The sequence below is a fragment of the Periplaneta americana genome, chromosome 8, assembly GCF_040183065.1.
Source record: "Periplaneta americana isolate PAMFEO1 chromosome 8, P.americana_PAMFEO1_priV1, whole genome shotgun sequence".
Lineage (NCBI taxonomy): Eukaryota > Metazoa > Arthropoda > Insecta > Blattodea > Blattidae > Periplaneta > Periplaneta americana.
The window spans coordinates 151,889,421-151,917,308 of NC_091124.1; the positions used below are offsets into that span (position 1 = coordinate 151,889,421).

Here is a 27,888-nt window from a genome sequence, read left to right on the forward strand (position 1 = left end):
CGATTCTGATTTAGGCTGCATTCATTCCCTATAGGGTAAACATTGGTAATTTCGTGATAATTTCATGAAAATTAATATAAAATGCAAATGCATAAATATATCCTTATTCCGATGTTTTCATCTAAAAGACGATAATTTGTTGTACAAATCTGGACACATAAAAGATTGGACACGTTCTTGAACAAGTGCCAAAAACCACTTTTACAACTTAAGCTAAAAGGTTGGTTATTTCGTGATAACCTTGGTAATTTCGTGATATTACATTGATAATTTCGTGAGAGGTAGAAGAATTGTGGAAAAATTCATTAAAGTCAAATGAAATTCTCATTTATTGTTACAAGCCTTCAAACATAGTAATTCCGGCTAATATTCATAGCAAGAAAACATAGAAATACATATCAACACATAATAAGAATGAAATCAAAGTAAAAATTGAAATTGAAAAGGGATCTTCTTTGCCCTGATAGGGAGAACACTTTTATTATGGACTTTACTATAGCCTATTTTCCTACGGTAACTCCAAAAGTAATGCATAACATTTGTTTAAAAATTATATTAATTAATTAATACTGAGGGTAGCCCTTACGGACTCAGTATATCCTCAAAAAAATTATTATACTTATGTAAACATAGGTATTAAATTTAAAAAAAAAAGGGAAACAAAGAAAAGGGCATGAAACATTACAATTGCTGTTAATGTGGCACCATGTGATTAATTAGGATTTGGCAGGATTTTTTTAACACAATTATCACAATGTCATCCCTCAAAGATGTTGGCAGAACAAATTTCCATCAAAATTCTTCGATAAAAGCTGGTATAGTCCCTCGAGCACGTATGAGCAAGCCGAATACTCATCGTGAATTAAGGCATCTTGCAGCTTGAAATAGTTGACTGTAGGCTCATAGATCGACTTCTTCTCAAGGTGGACCTCAGCTGACTGATGACATCCTACTTCAAAACGTATCGTGGGGTCCACAATGATGCCCTGTTTAGTGTCAGCATTGTACAACTTTGCTATTTTCACAGAATGTAGATACATCCTTTAGGAACAAGATGTCACTTTTCCACATAATCCCCGTCCCTTTCTACTGCCTTACATAACCTAGGAACGAGGGCCTGTAGACCAGCACGGTAAAAGTCTGGACCAACACATCTGAGCCACTCTTTAGCAGCGTGCACAAGGAAGTCATCTTCTAGCCTCGTTCCATGAAGGGATCCTTCAGTTTACCAAAGATATGGTAATCGCACGGTGCCAGTTCAGGACTGTAAGGCAGATTTTCAGTGTTGTGTATCCGAATTTTCTGATCTGGTCTGTGGTCTTGTGACTGACATATTATGGCTGTATGTTGTCGTGCAATAGCAGAACATCCTGCCTCTCCCGATGTAGTCGAACACGACTCAGTCGAGCTTGAAGTTTCTTGAGAGTTGCCACATACGCGTCAGAATTAATGGTGGTTCCGTGTGGCATGATGTCCACAAGCAAGAGCCCTTCTGAATCGAAAAAACTGTAGCCATAACTTTTCCTGCCGAAGGTGCACTTTTGAATTTCTATTTCTTTGGTGAATTTGCATGATGCCACTCCATTGTCTGCCTCTGTCTCCAGTCAAAATGGTGGAGCCATGTTTCATCTTCTGTCACAATTCTTGCAAGTAAGTCATCTAGCACTTATCATTGGCACTTAGCATGATAACAAATCAAACAGAAGGTACACTGAACCCATTGCGTCCCCCTTTTCTTTTTTGTTATCACATCTTATCTTCAGATTTCTAAAATTCGTATTGTAATACAATTTTTAAAATAGTATAAAATGTAACGCTTAAAGGCCTCCCCACACCGACACGAAATATTCGCACCGGTGGCGAATGTTTTGCTTCGCAAAGTTGCCACTGCCTCAGTGTACATTGCGGTATATGAGTGTCCCCACACCGACGCAAAAGTATCGCCGGATGGCTGCAAATCTGCAGTGTTGAAATTTAGATTTGCCGCCTGCACGGTTTTTTTTGCTGCCGCCGCGAATTTTTTGATAGTGTTCTGTGAGAAATTGTAAGGAAACATCCAGTTTTATACGATTTATTCTAGAGGATTACAAGTAAGTAAGGTAATATGAGTTGCAATCCAACTGGAATTTAATGAAAGTGGTAAGTTATTCACATCTTTAACGTATCTTAAGAGAAAAATTCTAGCCTACATACCAGTATGGCCTGTCTATAAGGAATGATTTCATATTCGCACTTTGTTGCCTTTTATCAGTCCTTCAGAATATCATAGCATTGCTTAGTACAGAAATATATTTCTAGAGAACCTACCTATATGAACTTTGCGTCATATAACATCTTACTAAGGTTTAATAGCTCAAAGTTAATAATTTTCTTAGTTTAGGAAAGGTTTCATTCTTGAAAGCAAACATATAAGCCTATATTTATTAGCAATTTTGTCAAAACTAGTCTCATTCATATTTTATTCCTATGAAATACTCTAGGAACTTTTGTATTAGCTAGTACAGAAGAGTTGTTTCAATAAACATAAATAGGCCTATTAATTGTTTTCATTAAACCTTACGGATTCGCGCTGTATCTCCTAACATTAGTACTCGCGTTTGGTGTCACTACAACTCAATGAATAATAATCACTGTTCTGGACTTAGGCTAATATTTTTATTTTATTATGCGATATTTGTCTACATAATGTTAAAATAACCGACTTGCAATTAATTTTTTAATATTAAATACAATATTATAGGATTGTTGTTTAGTCAATTTTTCGAAGAAAAGTCTGAATCTCACAAATGATACCAAGAAGGCACCACTTATGAGGCAACTAGGCCAGGAGATAATGGAGTAGGGTGGCCAGTTCCTTTCCCCCTTCATTTCATACATCGCCGAAAAAATTTGCAAAAATCTACACCTAGCAGATACTGCTTCACACTACACTTACACATAAACAGGATAATTTTATTAATTATGCGCGAATATCACTACTTGTGGGACAAATTCCTCTCAGATTTTAGACTTAGCATCATCTCTTGTCTTCCTTCTCTTAATGGACGCATTATAACAGAATCAAAGAAAAGGTAGAAAAGAAGAGACAAGTAGAGTCTCTTCTGTTTTCGAGATTTTGTTACGCACTTAACACACGTGTATTGTAAACTATTTTTGCACGATCATATATTTAGAACTGCAAATACTGTATGAATTTTATGATACTTTTTGCGTTGAGAGCGCATTTTAGTGAATGTAGCCATTATACATTCAAGGGAGTATCAGTTTGCTGAAAAGTTTAATAAAAGTCAATATGGTTTTCTTTTTGTATCTAATGATAAAAAAACATGAAAAATATGTTATTGAGGGGGTTTAGACGTATTATATTACATTATAATAGAAACGCGGACAATTAAAATATAATAATTGTTTTCAAATGTTGTTGTTGTTGTTGTTGTTTTCTAATGCCAGGCGTTTGACAATAAAGTCATTTGACCTCTTGCACTCCAATATTTTTCAAAGATATTATCATGGCCAGCCACTGAAGCACAGATTTTGAGGTGTTCCGAATCCATTTCTTGGTTTGAGTTGCACAATGGGCAGTTAGGGGACTGATATATTCCAATTCTATACAGGTGTTTGGCCAAACAATCATGGCCTGTTGCCAATCTAAATGCAGCTACAGACGATTTTCGTGGTAAATCGGGAATTAACTGTGGATTTTGATGCAGAGAGTTCCATTTTTTCCTTGACATTGTGTTATCAAATTTTGTTTGTTGAAGTCTAAGTATGTAGGTTTAATAAATCTTTTCACAGAGTAATACGTAGATTTAGTAACAGGTCTGTAAGTAGCAGTGCTGCCCTTCTTTGCTAAAGCATCTGCATTCTCGTTTCCCAGGATTCCACAATGGGATAGTATCCATTGGAATACAATTCTTTTATTGAGTGATATTAATTGAGAGAGCATTTTAGTTATTTCTGCTGTTTGAGATGAAAGTGTGTGTTTAGAGACTATTGATAGAATAGCTGCTTTGGAGTCTGACAATATAACTGCATTTTTAAATTTATTGATGTTGCATAGAAGATTCCTGAGACTTTCACTTATTGCAATGATTTCTCCATCAAAACTTGTTGTTCCATACCCAAGAGATCTATAAAGTGAGAAGAGACAGCACGTAACACCTGCACCGGCACCTTATTCTCTGGAGATCAAGGATCCGTCAGTGTATAAATGAAGCCAGTTTTGTGGAGGGTACCTAATATTAATTGTCTCTAAAGACAATTGTTTTAGTATTTCAGTGTTTACTTCTGATTTTAGTATTTCTTCTGTTAAATTTAGATTATATTCTATATTTAATAGAGTTAAAGGGTTTGGTTTAATTTTTAGGTTTTCTTTTAAATTCGGGATATTGATTTTCTGTTTTAATTCTTGAACAATGGATATGAAACTTTTTTGAGTTTTCAATCTACAGAGAGGACTGTATGAATTCCAATTGTTTCCTGGTAATCTAATAAGTTTTTCATATTGAATCAGTGCTTTTTCTTCTATTGTCATTTTGATGCTGTTAATATTAGTGAGGAATCTCATAGAATCTATTGGAGTTGTTTTGATTCCACCAGTAATGAGTCTGAGAGCTTGGTTTTGAACATATTCTATTTCGTTTATGAAAGGTGAAGTAATTAAAATTTCTCCGCAGTATGTCAGCACTGGCTATATAAACATTTTGTATGTAGTGTTCAAAGTATTCCTAGAGCACCCCCATTTCTTTCCTGCTAGTCTTTTTAGAAGGGAGAATCTTTTACGAGCTTTTTCAGAAATGTATTTCAAATGGTTGCTCCATGTTAACTTACTATCGAAAATAACTCCAAGATATTTGGATTTATAAGTCCTAGGAAGGTGTTGACCATTGTATTGGATATTGAATTCTCTTTCTTTTTTACCGAGTGAAAATATTTGGTACCGGTAGTTACTTTTACTTAAATTGAGTGTCATCAAATTTGATGTATTCCATTCATGTAGTTGATTTAGAGCTTTAAGAGCAGAATTTTGAATTTTGTCTCTATGTCTGTAAAATCCGGAAGTCCACAAAGCTATATAATCTGCAAATAGTGCTGTTTTCATGTTTGATTCCTCTAATAGGGAGGGTAAGTCATTTATATAAATAAAGTTGTGCTGAGGACAGCACCTGAGGTAGACCTCGATATGTTTGTCTGTAACTAGAAAGTGAGTTATTGAATTTAGTGGCAATGAATCTTTGACTAAGGAATTCTGATATCCATCTGAACATATTGCTGGAGATACCTAATTTCTGGAGTTTTAGTAATAATTTATTTCTCCAAACAGAGTCATATGCTAACTGAAAGTCAATAAATATTGCCAAGGTATCTTCTTTCATGTTAAAACTATCTTTTATTTCTTGGCCAAGGCGTATGACTTGTTCATTGGTAGAGTGTAGTTGTCGAAAGCCGGCTTGTCTTGGTGATAAAAGATTTTGGGATTCTAAATACCAAGTTAATCTGTTGGAGATCATGGACTCCACGGTTTTTGCTATCATGCTTAACAGTGCTATTGGTCGATAACTTTTAACATCATGAGCAGGTTTCCCTTTTTTGTGAATTGATACAATGATTGCTTTTTTCCAAGCTGCAGGAATTGAGGTGTTCCATGATAAATTGAAAATGGATAAAAGTACAGACTTGGCTTTTTCCCCCAGATGTTTAAAAAATTCGGAATGAATGTTGTCGGGGCCAGGAGATTTCTTGGTTTTTAAATTTTGTATAGCTATATTTAATTCTTTGGAAGTAAAATTGTGATGAAATATTTCAGGTTTTGTACTAGTAATATTGTTTTTATTATTTTTATGTAATTCTCTTTTGATAAATTTGTCAGTTTTTTTTATATTGGGACGTAATCTGTGAGAGTTTGAGTAGTGTTTATTAAATGCATTTGCTATATCTCTACTATCTGTTAGTGTTTTGTTATTATGAATAATAGGTTGGCTAGTATTTTCCTGTGTATTGGAAATATTCTTCAGAAATTTATATGTTTTAGCGCTATCGGTTCTGTAATTAATATTTTCAATAAATTTATTAAAACTGTTCTTTTTTGCTGTTATGATTGCTTTTTTAAGAATGGCAGTCTTCTTCCTCCAATCTTGAGTATCTTCTGGTGTTTTGCTATGTTCTGCTTTGGTTCTTGCTTTATCTCTATCTTGTTTCAATAAATTCAGGTTTTCTGTCCAGAATGGGGTGTATTTTTTTGGTTTGCCCCGTGGAATGTGCTTTTTTGCAATTTTAAGAAGAGATTCACAGAAATATTTGTTCACTCTATCTGAGTTTGTATTTTCCATTAGTGGTGTGTTGAGCTTGAGGTATTTGTCGAGTTCTGTTGTAAATAGTTTCCAATTCGCTTTCTTAAAGTTCCATGTTGTTTTGTTATTGTAGGGTTTTTTTCTTTGGTTTTGGTGGAGATGGATAGAAGCGATGATGACTCTATGGCCAGATCCAGGGTCTTCAATTATTTTTTTCTTGGTTTCATGATGGATATCTGATGTTACTAGTAATAAGTCTGGATTTGTACCAGAACCAGAATAATGAATGAAAGTAGGGGGATCTTCTTTTCTGTAGACAAGTTCTGCAGTTGTAGTATTTAGGAGGTCCATGATCATTTTTCCAGGTTGGTTTACATTATCGTAGCCCCAAAGTTGGGAGTGGACGTTAAAGTGAAATGTTTCAAATGTGAATGTATTGATTTCACGACACTAAAATGATTTATATCGTGTTAGGAGTTTGTTGAACATACTCTCATCAATTCCTAGAAAATTGCTAAATGACCGAGAATCTTCCAATGTCATCTCTCTGAGTAGGAATAAAAAATATATTACCAATAAAGGATCTTTTATTTCATTTCACTATTTTCAATTATTTATATGTCCTGGGATGGTAATTCATGTTATGAGGGATTCTCTGAATATTCGTTTCATAGGTAATTTATCTTTTCAGACATTCAGATATCTTTAACTTCTTGTTTCTGATGCACTTTTGTATTTTTCTACGTGGACTTCACTTTCTCACCCGCACGTCTTTCTTTTTTCTATGTGTTCTCTCCTCCAGAGCTCTAAGTTCTTTGACAACGTTTGCAACCGCAAGCACAATATCTAAGGCTAAATACTAGGTATCATCTTTCGCCATTTTGATTCTTTTCTTTTAATAAATAATTTAATTAAATGTATTCTAATATTTCAGTTACATTTATTTTAATATTGTGACTACATTTATTTTAATATTGTGATTACATTTATTTTTAATTGCATTATTTATATTTTAATTACATTTATTTTAATATTTATTGTTACATTTCAAAACACATACAAGTAATTAAACAATTTAAGTGATGGAAGTATTTTGTAAGCGGATTTGAAATCAGAGCAAAGATTTCTGTATTTGCAGACAAGAGGTTGTCTTGAGTTTTTCACCAAGTAAAAAATACTCTTTTCTTTAACTCGCCGTAACTTGAAAACCAGTAAAGATTTTGAATAGCGGCAACTTTTAAAAGTAATTTCCATTCTTTCTCAACATTTCATTCGCTTTGACCCCCCATCTAACGTGAAAAATAAAAAAGTTTACCGCTAACAACTTGTGAAGGTCTAAATGTCTATTTTGAACAGATCACTTCCAAATTTGTATCTTTCTATTCCCCCGCGTTATAAAAACAATTTCCATTTCAAAATTTGTTCCATGCTTTCCTCAGACATTGACCTGCCAATCATAAAAATAACAGTGCCATTGATTGACTATCATAGGAGCTACGACATGATATTCCTCTGCATACGCGAAATTTGGTGTCTGTCAGCGCTGCGAATATTTCGCGTCGGTGTGGGATAACGTGCGAATTTCGTCGCCACCACAGCTGCGAATATTTCGTGTTGGTGTGGGGAGGCCTTAACGCTCAACAAAATTTCGCCTCAAAGAGCTAGGATTTCTATCAGTAAAGCTAAGCGTATATGGCGACTACAGTTGTACCTAAAATTCCAAAAACATTTCCTAAAATTTCATTAAGATATAATAAATCATTGCACCAAATATCATATGCTTACCTTTAGTAAGAAGCCTGTAATGTAATTACAAACATCCACAAAATTTGTATCCCTGAGAAGTCGACGCTAACTTGCTCTCTCCATACATAAAAACTCACTGAAGCAGCTACAATAGTCACACAAAGAGTAGCTGTATGTGTATGGAAACCGGACAACATAATGCAATCCCTTGGCGGAAATTTAAATCTCGTAACTCCATTGGTTAGTTCACGAAAGAGCAAAGAAAAAGTATCACGAAATAACTACTCCCACGAAATTACCAACGTTTACCGTACAACTGTATACGGCAAATAGCGTGCGCTGGAATAAAAAATAGCTGATTTGTCGAGATTTCCGGCACAAAGGATTGCGGTACTCTGAATATCCATGGACTCCTTGTACAGACTTCAATTCTTACTGGTAGCGAATAGGGCATTTATTCAGTGACATCATTCAGCCAGTTCTCACCAGTCGCCCGAGTCACTTGTTCAGTTTGTCACAGATCGGAGAACCTGTTGTTAAATGTTTGAAGTTGAAACAAATTATGTTCTTGACAGAAACGAAGAACATTAATTTATAACATTTTAACACGAAATTCTCTAGAATTTTAATATGACAGTAAACATAATAATATCATATTATTAAATAGTTGTTTCTTATCCAAGTGTGCAGACAGTCAGAACAGGAATACAGTATCGACGTCCCAGTTCGAAAGTGAAACAACTCAAAATTTAAATATTTGAGAAACCTGCATTTTGAAGCTTTAAGTAGCTGTAAAAATTCAGACGATAGTTTAACTTAATCCAAATTTAAATCATGTTTTATATATGCTGTAAGTTTCAAATTAGAGTGTGTTAATTGGAATTGTCACACCAACATGAAGCTTTGAATTACAGATGTATATATTATTCTTACTGATTATTGTGGTTTTCAGTGGCTCTAATGATACAATATAATAATCATAGTTTTATGTCTCTCCTGAACATTTTGGTAAAATCACATATGTGATACTAGATCTAGGTCATCGATATGCTAATTTGGGGCTATATGACACAAACACTGAAAATATGCTACATTGCATGCTCAATAGTCTATTATATACAGGAACGCCTGAAATATGCAAAAATATGTACAATTAATTTTGAATATTCGTCATTACAGTCGTTAAAACCAGAAAAAAATATTTTATATAATGCACAGTAAAATATACGGTTCCATATGAATGCTTTCCCTATTAATATGTCATTCAGTGAAAGCCAGTGAATGCAATGACACAGGCTTAACGATCAACTGCTAATGACTTCGGGTCTTTCTTAATTATAATCTCCACCCAAGCCAGGAATCGACGATCAGTCATACAAAATAGCTGTACGTAACGATCCCAACAGTAGGTTTTTTCTCTTCTCTCCTTCCTTCCACCTGAAGACGAAGGGAGAACCACCCTTCGAAACGTTGTGTCTTAATTTTTTGATTGTGACAACCAGCAATGGAAAAAGTCCAGACCCCTCACCTAAACCTTAACGATCAAGTTTGTTTTGCTCCTTGTAGCCTATTACCCAGATGCCATTCGAGCTCCCATAGCAGCATCCATGGGTGCCATACCAGCTTCAACGCCAGCACAATCATTCCAAAAAGAAAAAGAAGAAAACGAGGAAGATTCTATGTTTGCACTGTCATTCGTGAAAGAAGATGAGAGAAGTGCGAAGGGTGGCTGCTGTCCCTGTTTAAAAAATGTATTTCGTAGGCTTCGTCGTCTTTTTAGACTTAAGTATGTCTAAGAGCCAGTTTCAGATAGATCGCTCTCGCGTATTTCCTTCCCCACTTGTTCATAGTTATGCAATTCTGTTACAGTAATAGTACATCATGTGCAGTCCTTAATGTCACCAACCATTAAAACTTTCGTTTTGTTTGGCTGCCTTTTTCTTCACGTGCTAAAAATATGTCTGAATCTCACGTTCCATCCCTTGGCTCCACTCAATGTGGCGATAATTAAGCTCGTGTGGTCGCATTTTCCATTTAATTCTTTTGTATCCCAATAGGCACATCACGCTTAGAAATGTTTGGATATGTAATATTATGAATTAATCATTTTTATGGCCATGCAACAGGAAAGAAGTGTACTTTTTTCCTTGGTTCGTATTTTTTTCACACTTCCGTCTCGAGAAATCTCTTTCCCTCTAGCTGGCACTAGAGGGCACTGAAATTAATGTGTGAAAGGCAACAGACTTTCTGCAAGCTAAGCTCATGCATTTGCTTTGTTTTCTTCAATGTAGTTAGTAATTACGAGTGTTCTAGAATGTTTAAAGATTATGTGGTACTTTGTCTGAAACTAGATTAACAACTCCGTCCTAGCTCGCCGTTTAATAAGGAACTATGGTAAAAAGTTCGAAATATTTTTTATGTAAACTCAGTGTCAGGAGGTAAAATAATTACCACTTAACCAAGCCGAACAATCGAGTGCTCAGACTAACAAGGTTCTATCTACTGTTTTGTAAATTTTACCGGAGAGAATTTCTAAAGTTTGTTTAGAAGTAAAATGAAAATGGGAAACATTTCTAATCATCACTCTGGTCTGTTAACTTCGTAATGACTTGTTTATTATTTCGAGGACTTAAAATGTCCGGAATAATATTTTTATATAGTACTGAGTTGAAGGCTAGATATGTGTTAGAAATAACTTTAGTATGCGCTTAACTTTTGATTCCCTTTCAAACTTCACTTTTATGATTTAGTTATTGTTAATAGTTTGATGACGTACATATTGTCTACTTATTTAATATTCTCCTATTTATCCTGTTCATCACATTAGCTAACAATCAGTTTATTACGACGGTTTAAACTCAGAATTACATTGCATTTTAGGTGGACAAGAAGACAGCGAGATGTCGAGCAGCCATGACAAGGCCAAGAGAACATCAAGCACATTCACATCGTCGAGCATGACCAATCACTATGAAGGTACAGTAATTGTTTACATTCTGTAGTGTTGGCGCTATCATCTACGAACAACTTCGATTTTTACTGTAAATAAAAGAATAAGGATAAATTAATTTCATCCTTTAAACGAAATTTAAAAATTACTCATACTTTAATTTAATTTAATTTAATTTAATTTATTCTCTTTAAGGCTATATATACGTTAGAAGTACTTTATTACGCGATTAAACTTTTGATTCCTTTTCAAGCTTCACTTTTATGGTTTACTTATTGTAAATGTTAGATGACATACATATTGTTTACTTAAAATGCTACCTATTTATCCTGTTCATTAGATTAGCTAACAATCAATTTATTACGACAATTTAAAATCAGAATTATGTTGCATTTCAGATGTGTCCAGACGGATACACGAGGAGCTTATGTATGAAGCCAACGTGACGTCGAGCGGTCAATATCTGGACAGAAAAGCAAGCACGATGACTTTGAGCAGTGAAGAAGGTAGGCTACTGTAATTTTATTGTTTACATCCTGAAGTGGTGGCGCTTTCAGCTACGCACAATTTCGATTGCTGGTAGCGAAGAGCAGATTTATCGAGTAGTGCCATTCAGCCAGTTGGCCCAAACCGCTTGTTAAATTTGTCGCAGTTCGTAGAATCTGCTGTTAAATATTTGAATTGAGTTCTTTACAGAAAGGAAGAACATTAATTTAACACGCAATTCTCTAGCTTTTAATATGGTAGTAAATATAATGCTGAAATGCGTGTTATTATTCGGTTGAGAAGCTTTTGTCATCTAGTCTGCTGTCAAAAAATCTCTTCTTCTTCTTCTTCTTCTTCGTGTTTTAGGATAAATCCTGTATTTTTCAACTTTGCTGTCTTAATCCGATGTTGGTGTCCAACTTTCCTTCCTCCGTTTAGGGGGTCGTCCCAAAGGTCTTGGGGTGTCCAACTTTCCTTTCATTGCGATTTTCGGGAGTCGGTCTTCCGTCATCCTTAATACATGTTCCCGCCACCCTTTTCTTCTGGTCTTGATCCATTTTGTCACGTCCTGCACTCCACATTTTTCCCTAATCTCATCATTCGTCTGCCTGTCGTATAACGTAACGCCAGTAATACTTCGTAATGTCCTCATTTCTGTTGTTGTCATCATTTTCGCAGTTTTTTTTTTTTTTGTTTCTGCTCGAGTTTCAGTTGCATATGTTAATACTGGCCTTATATACGTTTTATATATTCTGATCTTGCTTTCTATGTTCATGTATTTATTTTTCCAAATTACATCTCTTAGATATCCTGATATTATGTTTGCTTTAGTATTCTGTTCTTTTACTTCTTCCTCCAAATTTTTATTGCTTGTTATTTTTGTTCCTAAGTAACTGAAACTCATTACTTGTTCTATGGGTTTATCATATAATGCAAGTTTACATCCGAGTGGCTGCCTTGAGATAGTTCGTGATTTTGTTTTATTTTCTGATATCACCATGTTAAATCTTTCTGCTGTTGTTTGGAATTTATATAGCAATCTCTGTAGGTTATCTTCGTTATCTGCTAAAAGGATCACATCATCAGCATAACATATTATTTTAATGTCTTTATTCCCTAATCTGTAGCCCCTAGTTCCTGCTTTAGTTTCCTTTATTATTTCGTCCATGATCACACTGAACAGAATAGGGCTAAGGCTGTCACCCTATCTCACTCCTGTTACTATAGGTACCTTATCAGTTAGGTTGTTATCTACCTTTATTCTTGTGTAGTTATTAACATTGAGATCTTTTATGAGTTTTATAATGTTATATTTGGTTCCTTTTTTCTTTAGTATTTCCAAGACATCTTTTATCTTAATTCTATCAAAAGCCTTTGTTAAGTCTATTAAAACATAGATAAGCCAGCTTATTGAATTCGACAGCTTTCTCAGCTATCTGTCTCAATGTGAATATGGCATCTATCGTATATCTATTCTGCCGGAATTCTTGTTGTTCTTCAGTTATTCCTAGTTGGGTTATTTCTTTAGTTATTATTTTTGTTAATAATTTTTGGATAGAATTCAATAGACAGATACCTCTGTAATTCTCTGGATCTGTTTTTACTCCCTTCTTAAATATTGGTATCATTATGCTTTCTCTCCATTGCTTTGGTATTTTAATATCTAAATATATTCTCCTGAACAATTGGAAAATTTCTTCAGTTAATTTGCTCCCCCGTATTTAATCATTTCGTTGCTTATATTTTCTATTCCTGGTGCTTTCCTGTTTTTTAGTTTTATAATTGCATCTTGAATGACTTCAATAGGTATTACTGTAATTTCCTCTTTTGTATCTACTATTGGTTCATTATCCAAACCATTATCTTTGTTATCATATAATTTCCTGAAGTATGTTGTCCACTCTTGTGGATTTATCGATGCTATATGCAGATATTCGTTTATTGGTTTCTTTCTGTTTCTTAAAAAGGTCCACATTTTCTTTTGTCCCACATAGAAATCATGTTCCATATCTTTAGAGAACTTCTCCCAGTAATTTTGTTTTATCTGCTTTATTTTATAAGTTACTTCATTTCTTACTGTCTCATATTCATCCCAAGTTTTTATTTTATTCTTGTATTCCACATATGCTTGTCTTTTTTCTGCTGCTAATTCTTTTACTTCCTCATTAAACCATGGTTTTGTAAATCTTTTTTTATTATTTATATTAAGTCTTCTTTTTCCTATTGCTTCTGTTGCAGCATTAGTTGTATTATCCCTTACTTTCTTTCATGTATCTTCAACATTATCTTCTTCCGTTATTTTATTTTCTGTTATCTTCTCTTTTAACCTTTTTGATATAAATATCTTGTCATTTCATCAGAGAGTGAGTCGATATTGAATTTTTCTATATACGCTGGTGGTTTTCTTTTCTGTGGACAAATTGAGTCTCTCAATTTGCCTAGAACAAAATTATGCTGTGTTCCTACATTAGCGGAGCTTAATACTCTGACATCTAAAATTCTTTGTGGACTCACTTATTTATTTGTTATAATATAGTCTATTATGGATTTTTGTCCTCTTGTGTTTTCAAATGTATACTTATGTTGTTGTTTATGTGGAAAAAATATGAAAGTTAGAATTTATAAATCAGTTATATTACCGGTTGTTCTGTATGGTTGTGAAACTTGGAGAGGAACAGAGATTAAGGGTGTTTGAGAATAAAGTTCTTAGGAAAATATTTGGGCCTAAGAGGGATGAAGTTACAGGAGAATGGAGAAAGTTACACAACACAGAACTGCACGCATTGTATTCTTCACCTGACATAATTAGGAACATTAAATCCAGACGTTTGAGATGGCCAGGACATGTAGCACGTATGGGCAAATCCAGAAATGCATATAGAATGTTAGTTGGGAGACCGGAGGGGAAAAAGACCTTTGGGGACGCCGAGACTTAGATGGGAGGATAATATTAAAATGGATTTGAGGGAGGTGGGATATGATGGTAGGGACTGGATTAATCTTGCTCAGGATAGGGACCGATGGCGGGCTTATGTGAGGGCGGCAATGAACCTCCGGGTTCCTTAAAAGCCATTTGTAAGTAAGTAAGTAAGTATAATGCAAAATTAAACGACAAAATACAACTCGAAACGAATGATATTTATTATTACATTTTCTGTCCAAGTGTCCAGGCAGTCAGAACAGAAATATGATAGCCTATAATGCCTGTAGCCTTGAAACACAGTTGCGCTTATTTTGGCTGTCGTTTAACCCTACACTTTCAATGATAATACCACATACACAACAATGAAACGTAGTAAGTCATTCAAAAACATAATTAAAAATAACAAATGGACTTCCAACTACAAAATGGACTATTGAGCACTTAATAGGGACTGGATTTGTAGGTCTTTACCTTTTTTTCCCCTTACTTCTCAACTCCTAATTTCTAATACTTTTCCGAATCATGAAAGTAGGAGTCGTATATGTGAATTCTATTGAACCTAAAAAAATCTCAATCGGACTTAATACCTAAAATAACCTAAATCATTGTTGATAAGCATTATCTTGCATTTACTGCGTTTTATATTGACCTTTTTTTCAATTTTGAGAGAAATATCAATACATTGAGAGAGAGGGGGGATGGAGAGAGAGAACACCCTCGACATGGAGGAGGCTGCCTTAATCCCTAAGGCAAAATCTGTACTTAGCAGCGACAACATCTATGGCTCACTTGCTTTCTTCAAGGCACATTTCAGTGACCTTCCAAAATATACTGAGTACTTGGAATCTTCGTCGCCACAACTGAAAGATGTAACTGGTGTCATTGATTCGCTTCTACAGAAACAGGTACCATGGGTGAAGCCGTGATTTTAACACTGAAGAAACTATTGCATAGGAATCCAGTTTATATAGAACGCCTGAAATGTGCAAACATATGTACGAGTAACTTTAAGTATTTGTCACTGCAGACGTTCAAAACATGTACAAAATGTTTTTGCATGACTAGCTTACGAATCCTCTCCCTATTAATACATTCAATGCAAGCCAGTGAATGCATGCTTAACGATCAAGTCCATTTTGCTCTTTGCAGAAATACTGTTTGTGGACTACGAAGCAGAAGAGGAAACCAGAGTTGAGAAGAAGGAGAAGAAGAAGAAAAAGTGTGGTATTTTCTTTAACCTATTTTGTTGTTGCTTGTGTTTGTGTTGTTTACCTATTCTCCTCGCATTGCACTATTCTTCCCGTAATCACCTCCTTCTCTTCAAATTCCCCATGTTCTCTTCCAAGTAAGTAAGTAGTAGTATTGATTTTTAAGTGTACGAGGTGTGGCAATTAAATAACGATGCTCGCATCTCCTATCGCGCAGCCATATGGGAGGAAGTTGGTACCGGAATGTAGTTGACTTCGATCCTTTCGGAGCAACTATGTTTAATTTCATCGTTGTGTGTATTGCCAGTTCAGCGATTTTCCAGCTAGATCTAGCGTTTTATAAGTCACCAGCCGCTACTGAACAGTTGTCCGGTATTATTATAGTAAGGTATTTGCTTGTACTCTCAAATGCAGGATTCTAGTAATAGAATGTGATGTGTGTGTTAACCGTATAAAGCTATCGCTTGTCTACAATGATCTTCGCCAAACGATCAACACTGACAATTAAAATCGCCAGCTTTCATCGTCAGAGTCTGGTTTCTTTACCGGCAAACTTCGTAGGTGGAGAGTAAATTGTTTTATATAGTTGACCATGTCTGATCAGCTGATAAGTGGATGATAATATGAGAACGTTATAAGTTTTTTTTTTTTTTTTTTTTTTTTTTTTTTTTTTTTTTTTTTTTGCAATTCATTTTGATTAATTTTCAGAAAAGTCTATGATATATAATACGAATATTTATTTTCAGTCAATGACTTTACTATTAATATATGTAAGGTGCAAGTCCTTACATTACATGATTAATATTGTATGAACGTTTTCGTCGGTATCATACCAACATCATCAGATACAACATTCTATATAGCAATATCATCATTAACAGGTACATATGTCTCTACAAACTAAAATACAATATATATTAATAAGCATACAATATGATAAAAACATGATAAAAACCAACATCATTAGGATATAAATGTGTCTTTCTTGTGTGACTACACCCTACTGTCAAATGATTAAAACACACGTGTGATTACAATACTTATACAAATATGTTTGCAGGTCTTCACTGATAAAATAATAAACAATAAAATGAAATCTGTATACTATATTGTGTGAAGGGATGCATTACAGTAATTGAACTATGTTAACTGATTTTTTCGTGCCCGTATTCTTGTTTTATCATTACTGCATGTCGTTTCACCTTCTATTGTATGTACGTCATAATCAAAGCTCGGAACTTGGGGACTTGTGTCTTTGCACGTGACTAAGCGACCAGACTTCAATGTCAACATACTCCTGCTTCCAGCACGGAGGTACTGTCAGGTCTGCTACAAAAGTAGTTTCTGGCTGCAACAACATATTGATAATATTATGGTAGGTTGAAACACGTAATTTCATAGCACATATATAATAAAAATAAACATGAGAACTATATCAAATTTACTGTTCTGCTGTGTACATTTTATTACAGTGTATGACTATCTACATTCGAAGATTTTTCGGTAGCAGACTTAAAATACTGAATGTTTTCACTGTTACTGTTTTCTGTTCGATTTTCAGCAGTTGCTAGCTGATCTCGTATCTGAGAAAGATAAGTATATCCTAAATTTTTCTCGAAAATAGTTTTCAATTTGTGTGTCACTACTAGGGCAAGCCCCTCTACGACTTGATCCATGGCTGTGGACAGACTTTTCTACAATTTGAGGGACTGCAATGCCTTTCAATGAATTTCGTTTCCAGCCTCTAGTTTGTGTGTGGCACAACTTACAAAATATAAACTCTCCATTCGAAAAAAATAATGTATCTCCTCCGAATTCTCCACGAAATTCTGACTCTTAAATTTAAAACAAAATGTATTTTCAAACTTCTATAATACCCATCCGAAATAACACGTATTTTCTATTTCCTCAAACAGACCGTTTACCTTTAATTCTCTGAATGTCATTTGCTTCGACATAACAGTTTCTTCGTCCGTCTTCCTGTCATTAGTTGTGGCCACTTTCTTAGTACGTACAACTGTCCCTGAGCACTTCCAGCATGAGCTTTGTGTACGTTTTACCTGTAACCTTACTCATGCACACGACACAAGTCCCCAAGTTCCGAGCTTTGGTCATAATAAGGTTGTGGCTTGAGTCTAATTATTCAAAGTTGTTATGGATATCATTTGTATCCGACTATATATTTTAATATTAGGTTGTCTTATGATGTTGAATTGCGGCATATACTTGAACGTGCATTATGAGCGGTGATGCTCTTCAATCTAAAATAGAAATAATAGAATTATGTAATTAAATTAAATAATGTGTATTATCATTAAGTTGATGACTTGACTTTAAATGAAGAGTTATTGAAAATTGTATAAGATTAATTAAATTTCGTGTGACGTGTTGAGTAGATGGAAACTTACATAGTTAATTTATGGATGGTATCCAAATACTGTAGTTGTTGTGGACTATTATAGTAAGGTGAATGTCAGCGTTCAAATTAGCTGGAATAAGATAAAATGTGAAGTAATTAATATTAATACAATGATAAAACAAATAAATGTATCTGGGATTTGTGTCTATGTAATTTAAGTTAGGATAAATATAAATGATAAGAGCATTAAATTGGGTAATTAGCTATGTTGCAATAGTAGATAATTTACGTGTATTATTGAATAATAACAAAGTATTTATAATTTAATGGATACATAAATCAAGCTTTTGGATTGTATTGTCTAAAGGAAATCAGTTTGAGAAAACAAATATGTGAAACTTACTTGTATATGAGCGTGTGTATTCGTTGGATGTGGTTGTATGGAGGCTATGTGAAGATTGTAAAGACTGCGTCTGGCTTGGTTTATGGAGGTTGTGGATTGTGTGCGTATGAATACATTACGTCACGTGTTGTACAGTGTGTTCTGTAAGTTAGGTAAATTTTCATTAATCAAGGATTTTTCTCTTTTGTGATATTTTGAAATGTAAAACTCTTCAGCTATATTTATATACATGTTATCTTTGTATGTTTTAATTATTGTTAAGGTATCATGATACCTTTGTTGGTTCTTGTTTTTAAGATATTTTGAACTTTATAATATATTATAAATAATTTTCTCATTCGCCAGCAAATAACAAGTAATTTTTTTTCATACCTTCGAGGTCAAGGTAGCTGATTCTTACGGAAATTAATGTGCTGATTCCGAAAATGTGATTGGAATTTTTCTTGTTCAAAAGATATTCAAGAAAATATATTCAAGAAATTTGAAATATTATCACAGTCTAGTATATACAGTCGCGAAGCTCAATACGTAGTAAATATGCAAACATTAGGTAGTTGCTCACCACTAGCATCGCTAATATCGCCTCATTACAGGCAATGCAAAATAGTATCGTCACAGTCTAGCTTCTAGCACCCTCAAAACTCAAGCTTCGTGACTGTATATAGTAGACTGTGATATTATGTCATATTAAGTTCATACCTTACAGACTCAGACGTGGTTTTTTAGCCTTTCTTCTGTATTTTAATTATGGGGCATCCCTTATTACTGACAAGCAATCATCGTAGTGCTTCATTTACCTATGTTAATCACATACTTTTCCGAGATTGTCAAGGAAGAAGTCCAAGTGGAGTGGAGGAAATGCATTTTATGAGACATGTTGCACCCCATTCTAGTGCATGCGATCAGTATATTGTCCACTAATTTCCTGTAACTTTTCGCTTTGTTGTTTCCAAGAAAATTATGTACAAGTGGAATGATTCCCAAATGATTTTCTCCTTGCCTGTTAGAAATTCATGAAAATGTTCATCAAGCATTGACTTTCTAATTTGTGGACCTCTTTGGTTTTAGAATCATTGAGTCATGGAAATTCATGAAGGAGTTACCTAAAAGCTCTTTTCATATCCTTTATATAGTTTTTCATAAGTCCCAGATTAATATGCAATGCTGGTAATATTATTTTGCTCTCATTTATCAGTGGCATACGAATGATATTTTTAATGCCTGGTTCTAACTTTTGCCTAAGGGGCCACAACATAGTTGATAGTGTTTATCTCCTGCACGACTATCCCACTTACACAAAAAGCAACAGTATTTTGTGTAACCCTGCTGAAGACCTAATATTAACACAACTACTTTCAAATCTGAATACACACCACTTGTATTTATCATAATTCAAACAGTTAATTAATACCTTAATGTTAGCACATATCTCTTTCATGGATACTTTTTTTAGTAGGTTATTTTACGATGCTGTAGCAACATCTCAGGTTATTTAGCGTCAGAATGAGATGAAGGTGATAATGCCGGTGAAATGAGTCCGGGGTCCAGCACCAAAAGTTACCCAGCATTTGCTCAAATAGGGTTGAGGGAAAACTCCGGAAAAAACATCACCCAGGTAACTTTCCCCGACCGGGATTTGAACCCGGGCCACCTGGTTTCGCGGCCAGACGCGCTAACTGTTACTCCACAGGTGTGGACTTCATGGATACTGAATGTACGACTGGAATACTTGGGAATATATTGCCATTATGCAGTAATACTGCTTTAAGATTGGCTTTGAGTGAGTTTATAAAAAGGCGCCACTCGTCTGCAATGTGTTGAATCCCCATGGCATCCATGAATCCATCAACATCATTACAGAATACAAGATTATCCTGCACATAAAAAAAAACATCTTTCGAGGCGATGCTGACAAACTCGAAATTCGGTAATTTTAACATTGTTTTTTTTCATCTGCTTAAGTTGTGACCGTAGTAACTCAGCCTTGTTTTTACCGTAGGTACTTCTAAGTCCATAACGAGATCATTTAGTTCAGTTTGAGTTCATTCTTATTTTAGGAAGGCTTACTTTTATAAGAAATAGCCTATCTCTCGTTGGCTGCTAGGTTGCTGAATAGGGCATATTAGTAAATTTTGTAATTGTGTGAGAACTGATTTACAAATGTGTACACTGTGTATTTATATATTTCTTACTATGTCATTACACTATGTGTTTATCCACATGCATATAAATATAAATAATATATAAAATGTAAATAAAATAACATCTCGAGAAAAATCGAGAAATTCGAGCAAAAACACTATGCAAAATCGAAATGAGAACTAATCCACCAAAATGAAGATCATTTTCGTTTTATCACCCCAAAATTAGTAAGAAATGACCAATTTTATCTGCGATACATTTTGACTGTTGAGCAGTGTAATATTACAAATAAAAAAAAAATAATGTGAGAAGGAGGTTGTTGCACTTCTCTCCTTTGCATGGCATTCTACTTGACTGACTATTTTACAGGGGCGTATTTTGCGGACTACTGGGGCTACCGGTGGTAGCCCAAGGAAATTACAAAAGAAAAAGTTTATAATATAACATAATGTAATAATTTTGTATTATTAGTTCTACCATAATAATTAAAATTAAAGTAATTGTTAGATTTATATGTGCTCTCTGCTCTCGAAAAGAAACAAGTTGTCAAGGCGGCATCGCTGGAGAAACCGCTTGCTACGTGAGGTAGCCTGTGACCATTCCGCTCACGCTGTCCTTCGCACAACTGCCCGTCCCCCCCGCTCCCTACTATTTCTATCGTGCAGTGTAGGCCGTGAGTTGCCGCTCTCATGATCGGTTTCTTCGCAGGCGCGAAGCAACAATACGCTTAGTACGCTAGCTCTGAATGTGATTGTGTTCTTGCAGTGCATTATTTTAAATCTGTGATTTGTTCGAGTGTCTAAGAGTTATATTAACTGTGAATTATTAAATTTTTAATTTCCCAATTAAGTGATATTGTGAAAAATATGGCAGAACAAGTTTCTGGAGAGGTTTGTGTTGAAAATGACTGTGTAATAAAAGGTTTATTAAAAGTGCCTTTTAACCATCGTACATAACAACGAGAAAGTTGAAATTGTGAAAATGGAAAGACCAACTCCTGAGTTAAATTTGTCCATGGACGTAAAAGAAAAACAGCGTGAGTACACACGCCATTTCACTTCAACATCATATGGTAAGTGGAATTGGTTGTGTGGTACTTCTAAACTGTCTAAACTATTTTGCTGGCCATGTTTGTTATTTAGCCGCGAAACTAATGTGTGGTCAAAAGAGGGGTTTTCTAATATGAACTCCCTTCGAACGGCAGTCCTAGAATACGACAAATCAAAAGCTCATATTTGTAGTAGCATAAACTTTGCAAACTTTGGAAAGCAAGAATTGATTTACAGCTAGATAAGCAAAAAGCTCTCACATCAACCAACACAATGCTCTTGTGAAAAAAAAAAATCGGGAGATTTTACTGCGTCTTAATAACGCAGTCTGCTTTCTAGGAAAACAAGAATTGGCTTTTCGGGATCATAACGAGAGTGTGAAATCAGACAATTTAGGATATTATATTGAATATTTAAGTTCCTTAAGTGAATTTGACCATTTATTGGCCAATCATCTTGAGAGTTCAACAGTATTTCGTGGTACTTCTCCCGCAATTCAGAATGACTTAATATTTGCTATAAGTGGGGTTATGATAAAGAAAATAAAACCTTTTGTGGCCATTGTTGTTGATGAAACAAGTTACTGCTCTAATCAGAGTCAATTGTCCACTGTTTTAAGATACGTCGACAGTACTGCCAATGTTCAAGAACGGTTTATAGGATTCACAAATGTCAGTTCGGACAAAACTGCTGCTGCTTTGTTTCAGCATGTGGAAGGTGTTACAGCAGAATACAATGTCGGCAATAAGTTAATTGCACAGACATACGATGGTGCTTCAGTTATGGCGGGAAATATTAATGGCTTGAAAACAAAAGTTCAAGAAAAGTATCCTCAAGCACTATTTGTCCATTGTTACAGCCATGTTCTCAATTTAGTTTTGCAACAAACTACTTCATCCATTCCAGAATGCCGCATTTTTTTCAAAACACTGTCGGATTTAGCTGCATTTTTCTCATCATCTCCTAAAAGATAAAAAAACTCAAGAGATTTATGAACAAGAAACTCCCAAAAGTAGCACCAACTAGATTGAATTTTACATCTCGGCTTGTAAATACAGTAAAGGAATACAGAGAAAAACGGACTGCTTTCTTTAAAAATATCATTTGTAATGACTCTGAAGAAAACTGGGATGATGCTGTAATTGTGCAGGCTCAAGGATATTAGAATTTTTTCACACAGTTTCAGAATATATTTCTTCTTGAAGTCTATGCTAGAGTGTTCGCACATACAGATGTGCTCTACAGTATTCTTCAGACAAAAAGTCTAGACATAGCAAACTACTTGCAATACTTGCAAGAGGTATCAAAGTTAAAAAAATACTATATCCGAGTTCAGACGTAGTGGGTTTCCGTCCATATGGAGTAATATGGAAAATGAAAATTCTTCAGCCAATACAATGGAACCACCATTAAAGCGAAGAAAAGGAGATGATGAATTGAAATACAGGCAGCTGTACTACAGCGTACTAGATCGTATGCACATGGAAATTACTGACAGATTTTCTGATTATGGAAAGCTTCAGTTCACACATCTTCTAGATTCTCAAAATTTTTCTGCTTATAGAGAAAACTTCCCGAATGAGGCACTAAACAAATTATTTCAGTCCTCTAACAGTCACTTTGATCAAATACGTTTGAAAAATGAATTACGTGTAATATATTCAGCAGAAGTCTTTGATTTTTCGAACAAACCTATCCATGAAATATTATCTGCCATATATGAAAACCAGCTGAACCAAGTTATTCCTGAAGTCCTTAAATTGGCAACATTAATTGTGACAATACCAGCTACGTCAGCATCAGTAGAAAGAACATTTTCTGCGTTGAAGAGAATAAAATCCTACTGTAGATCAACTCATACACAAGAACGTTTATCCGGCTTGGCACTGATGTCCATTGAAAAGTCATTTCTACAGAAACTTTGCAAGTGGCCCAACTGTAATTTCAATGACGAAGTCATCAACGTATTTTCGTCCCAATCAAGAGGTCTGGAATTCACATATAAATAGGTAAGGAATTTTATTATAGGGATTTTAAAATATATTTTGTGTAATAATAGGGTCAGTGGTAGCCCAAACCCTTTAACCAGTATACGCCACTGCTATTTTACAGTCAAACCTTTAATTCAGTACCTAGCTAAATCTGCCGCATCATGTGTGTGTCCTTCAATTATGAATCATTTTACTCAATTGTATTAACAGTTCTGGTTGTTGCAAAATATAGATTAGTTATTGTTTACGTTGGTTCTTCTTTTTGGCTCATGTCGAATAGGGATTTGTGTTTAGAAACATAATCAATTAATATCTGTCTTCATTTGTGGAGAAAGTGCAGAAAGATTTCTGTTTTACTGCCAATATGATATGTATAATGTGTAGATCACATGTTATTAAATGATTTAGTTCATGATTTTGGCCTTAGAAATGGATTATTGGAGACGATCAGCAGGCATTTCAAGAAGAGACAGAATTAGGAACGATATAATCGGAGAGAAAATGCAAGTTAAGAATGATATTGTAGAGGATATTTTCACAAAACAACTAATATGGTATGGGCATATGATGCGAATGAATGCGGAAAAATTACCGAGGTTGGCATTTGATTGGACCCCATCAAGAAGGAGAAAAAGAGGAAGACCTATGACAACATGGAAAAGGGCATAGGAGAAGACCTATGGAGAGAGAGAGAGGGAGTGCGATACATTTATCAGTGACTGTAAATTAATATTTGGCTGTCAGAAAATGTCAAAAGACATTATAAACTGACTAATATATATATATATATATATATATATATATATATATATAGTTCATGACCTACTGTAATTTTACAATTGGTTTCTCGGCGATGATCGCCAAGTTTTTGACTCGAAGGCAAACTCCCACTAGACTGTGGGAAGTGACTCAATGTGCGCCTTTAAAGGTTAAAATGAAGTTGTTTTCGAACTTATGGCATTGCAAATGAGACTGTGCTACAGCTTCTACTCACTGACGTTAGTTCCATTTTTTCATTCTCTATGTAACTGGCTTTCATTGCTCAACGCATAACAATACCGTCTTCAACAATGCAAATGACATATTGAACCGCCATTTTGAGTTTTGATTTCAATTAAAGCAAGCAAAAATAGTGTTTTATGGACTGTATGTGAATTAAGGAGCTCGGTTCGATTCCCATGGGACAACCAGGATGAACCTCTTACCATTGAGGTAAGATTTCTAAGTTATAAGTAGGGAATAAAAACATTTACGTTTTATAGCGTCAATGGCGATTATAGGAATGAATATTTATATGGGAGCTGATAATTTTAAGCCTCGATTGGACAAGCACATTTAAAAACACTACCGAAATCGCGACACATTTTAAAAATTACTGAGCACAGTGATGTTTTATGGTTTTAATACATTACATTGTTTTATGGCAGTCCTTTCTTATCAATAAATACGAACAAAATAAATCGTATAATGCAGCGATTCTGACAGTGTGGCATTCGATGAATCGTAAATTATATTTAAATAGTATTTTAAATTTGGAGAACAGGCCTACTGCAAAATGTAGGTATACGAAATCACGAAAATACGAATCAATAAAAACATGAAACATCATCACTAATAATAATTATAATATAATCGTAAAATTACAAAATAAATATTAATAACTTAATTATTGTATTTCATTTTGATTAATATCATTAATACTATTAAAGATCTAAAGAGAAATATAATATTTATCAGTTTCACATCTGAATTCTCTGCATATTTATCCTGAAAACAAATTACTGCAATAGAGTAATGCAGTTAAGCAGAAATGAGGCTACAGCTTTCCGCCATAAAACCAGACTATTATAAAAAATTTGTAGCTTTTAAAAAGGAAATATTCATTCCACCGATGAGAATAATTGAGATGTTTTATAATTACGTGTGTTAATATTATTAAATAGTATTAAAATATATTAACATTTGTATTGTAAGGATTATTTTCTTTTGTTTTTCTTTTAACGATCTTATAAAAGTTCATAGTAGGTCTACCGATTATAGCAAAATGCAAGTTTTTGACAATGTATGGTATGTACAGTAGTGGCAAAAAAACCGGATCGACGGAATAATCAAAGTCCCTGAAATGAGCCACTGCGCATGCCACGCCCTCATTCACGAGATAATCAGTGATCTATTGAAATTGTTGTAGTTTCGACTGCTGACGTAGCCCATTTCGAAAACCATTAGAAAATAATCTGGTAAAATTCATGTTCTGGGAACAATAAGTTAATTAAGTAGTAAAATATCGCTGCAATCGAAAAGTATTGGGAATAAATTTGAATAAGGAACAAAAAAAAGTTTCCTTCCCAGGCAGGATTCGAACCACGAAAGTCTTAGTTACCAGTCTATCATGGCTCTGGAGTGAACAAGGCTCTGAAATCAGCTACAAGGGTCGGTCCGGTTTTTTTTTTTTTGCCACTACTGTACGTATTAACATAGTTTAAATTCTATATTTAAACCCATTTCAATAAATAATAATAATTCTAACACTAATGAAACTTCGAAATCCTCCCTAACCACATATGGGACTGTTATCTGATTTGCGTTGCGTTAATTCATGATCAAATGAAAGTGAGCATTGTATTAATATTACAAAGGATAGCACTTTTTAGAAAAGAATGAAGTCAAAATATGCTACATTTTAGAAGATCAAAGAAATTTATTTTCATGAATATGCTAAATACGAGTGTACCAGTCCCGTACTATAAATGTCAACTTGCTGTTAGGGATACAGGGAAAGGTTTGACTAAGTTCCTTTCTTTGCAAATCAATACTTCATGGAAGTATTAATCATTTCACCACAAACAAGTGCAAATTTTTACCTAGTTCCTTTCTAAATTATGCGATTAAAATATACAGGTGGTACATTCATTATAGGGTACATAAATCAATTTTTTTCTCATAAAATAATACTTTTTATTAAATTTCAATATAATAATATAATAATAATAATTATTATTATTATTATTGTTATTATTATTATTATTATTATTATAACAATATTAATAATATTTAATTACAAATGGCTTTTAGAGAACCCATAGGTTCATTGACGCTCTCACATCAGCCCGCCATTGTTGGTCCCTATCCTAAGTAAGATTAATCCAGTCCCTACCATCATATTCCACCTCCCTCAAATCTATTTTAATATTATCCTCTCACCTACGTCTCGGCCTCCCCAATGGTCTTTTTTTCCTCAGCAGCCATTCCAGGTTCCGTACGGGACACTTTAGACAGCAACTTTGGAAATATAATTGTCTATAAAATTTATAAATGAATAATTTTGTTAAAGTGTGAAGGACCCTCTTCCTGAAACAGAATAGTTTATTGAACTTTATTTTTTGAGAAATACCTAAATACAATGAGGTTCCGTACGGGACTTTTTTAGACACCTCAATAGTCAACAAGCACTTTGATGGCAAAAATCTGTGATCTCTGACCCCTTAAGTAACTGAAATTTTTTCCATGAACTTGTAGGCACTGAAACATTTTATAAAAATAGTTACTACTTAAAAAAACCTTGTAACTGCTACGAATTAACCAAAAACCTTGGTTTCGTATGGGACACAAAATGTTCCATACGGGACACTTGTGAATTAGAAGTCTTCTTTGAGAGGTTTTTTGTTTTTTGGAGGTAATAATGTAATTTTAGTATAACAAATATTTATTTTTATCGATTTTACATGTATTTTATGGGACAGCAATGTGCAATTAGAGGAAATTTTGTCAAGAAACTGTCAGATTGGTCTGCTGAATTTAACCATAAGAAGTTGTATGTTAATGATTATGTATTATACTGTACATTAAACTGCAAGTTTATTTCAATTTCAGTTAAATTTATAATACAATATGTCAGCTCCTTTTCTAACAATATCAGAATCATTTAGATTCTTCTTATCTGAGACACTTTGACAATGCTTTGAAATGAAGAGGATTCCTCATTTAGCTTAAAATGTTTGTCATTTTTGGTTGTCTGTTTAAAAAAAAAAGTACTTTAATATCTTTGTTTTCAACTTTGCCATTACATATAGTCAGTGCTGTCATGGTAATTTTTTCCTAGGCCATATGCCCCATCCCTTGTTTTTTCGCTTGAAATATATTTTACTCTCCTCTTTTTATCTTTCCAACTGTCATTTAATGATTTTATTAGTATTAAAGAAGAAGTAAAGAAATTGTTTTGCTTTACATTTTAATTGTACAACAAATTTGATTTAAAGAATATACCATGTAGCACCACTGTAGATGCACATTTGTCTTTATGAATCTTGGAGTGTGTATTTGCAGCACTTCTTGTTTTTCAAC

The 27,888-nt window shown here is 34.2% G+C and overlaps 1 protein-coding gene across 6 annotated transcripts in view; it reads left to right on the forward strand.

The window, feature by feature from the left end:
• LOC138705152 (uncharacterized) overlaps positions 1–18,606 on the forward strand; it is a 95,898-nt gene extending 77,292 nt beyond the window's left edge. For all 6 annotated transcript variants that reach the window (XM_069833815.1, XM_069833811.1, XM_069833812.1 and 3 more), the window contains 3 exons: positions 10,917–11,012; positions 11,385–11,492; positions 15,545–18,606. The gene's annotated coding sequence lies outside the window, so the exon portion shown is untranslated. The remainder of the gene's footprint in view (positions 1–10,916; positions 11,013–11,384; positions 11,493–15,544) is intronic.
• The last annotated feature ends 9,282 nt before the right edge of the window (positions 18,607–27,888 follow it).